The following is a 1,623-nucleotide window of genomic DNA, read 5'->3' as shown; positions in this document are numbered from 1 at the left end:
GATACGGAAGAACCGTGTAGACGACATTGCGGTAAGCATCACGCATCTGTGTACTCGTAATGACATAGATATTACATGTATATTAACGCACATCAGTGCATGTGATTAGTATCACGTGAATATCATTATTATATCTTTTTCCAAAAAAAGATGGACCATGCCCGTGTCCTGAAGGATTTCTGGGTCAAGTCTGTTGCTTGAATTGTGTCTTTTGTGATGAACATGCATCAACGACGCCAAACTATATATGTTGCAACGACGATAGCTGCCCGGCACCAGCATGTCTTGGAGGAGTATACACGCCAGGTAATTGAAATTATAGTATAGATATAACAGCTTAGAGAAATCAGCTGACCTTCGCTTTTCTGTGCTTAGTCGAAACCTGGCCTTTCATTGGCTTTAGTCATGTCTTATATGCCTGGCACTGAATGGCTTAAGTTTATGTCCCTGAACTGAATTGACTATAATACAATTGCGACTACAAAAGTTTAATGTGGAAACAACTAAGCAGACTATAGAAATCCAGGTACAAGTACCGATCACCCTATGTAGTAATAATTGCCTAAAATGGTAAGTTCACTTGCGAATTGATCGAGAAAATGGCCACGAATAACATAATATGCGTACGCAATATGTGTAATATATGAAATCTACTACACTCAAGAGAATATCACCATACAACGTAATATAATAGATATACCATATCCACGGAATTGCAACCGCGTGCTCGGTGATAATCTATCACAAAATATGTTAATATTCCCCCAGAGAATCCGTATATTCGCCTCCAAAATTATTCCCTCACACAACCTGCACATGAGCGTGTATCGCAGTTTTTGACCTAATCAAACATCTCGCTTGCCAGAATCATTGGACCACATTTCCCACCACCACTTTAGTACACAATTTTGCCCATGTATATTTGTTTTTGATTTCTTTCTAATGTTGGGTCAAATGGACTTAACATTATTTGAAAATATAAAGAAATTGCGAATGGTGACACATGTTGACCCTTGCGCTTCAAAGAGTTAATAAATATAGACACTCACAATTTTTCTTAATTTTCACAGAAGGATTTTGTGAGTTGGACTGTGAGTATTACTCGCCAGGAGATGTAGTAAACGAAGATTGTGAAATATGGTAAGAGATTTGTTTTTCTGATTATCTTCGGTTAAAGCGCGGCAGTCGTAGCGCAGCGCATGTGCGACTTTTATGTTGATAAACATTTAGTTTCCCACAATCCAATGCGCTCTTCTAATGGAAATCATGAGTACGAGGTTTAACCTAAGCGCAACTTGCACTATTTACCTCCTTTGATACCTTCCAGTCACCTAAAAAATACGTAATTAAAAATTGGTAACGTCTCAGTTTGTACTCGTTGATCTGCAACGTCGCCATCTTTGTTTACATGAGACCCATATATCTCGCGCATGCGTGGCGTAACGACTACCGCCCTTTAAGTTCCATTAGACTTATTAGATTTAACTAATACGAAACTTACAATCGTAGACTTGATTTAAATATTCTTGAACAAAACATTTGTATACTTTCTATCAGCGTTTGTAGAGAAGGGGATTGGATTTGTCGACCTGACCCGACATGCAGTGAGTACATGTTACTTTT

General features: G+C 38.3%; 1 long non-coding RNA gene across 1 annotated transcript; it reads left to right on the top strand.

Moving 5' to 3' along the window:
* The first annotated feature begins 248 nt into the window (after positions 1-248).
* On the top strand, positions 249-1,126 carry LOC146739415 (uncharacterized). The gene is made up of 2 exons (XR_014930097.1): positions 249-306; positions 1,071-1,126. It is a non-coding gene; the product is annotated as an uncharacterized LOC146739415 (long non-coding RNA).
* Positions 1,127-1,623: the final 497 nt, after the last annotated feature.

Source organism: Saccoglossus kowalevskii, chromosome 8 (genome assembly GCF_978046115.1).
Source record: "Saccoglossus kowalevskii chromosome 8, keSacKowa6.1, whole genome shotgun sequence".
Classification (NCBI taxonomy): domain Eukaryota; kingdom Metazoa; phylum Hemichordata; class Enteropneusta; family Harrimaniidae; genus Saccoglossus; species Saccoglossus kowalevskii.
This window is presented reverse-complemented; position numbering and strand designations above follow the sequence as displayed.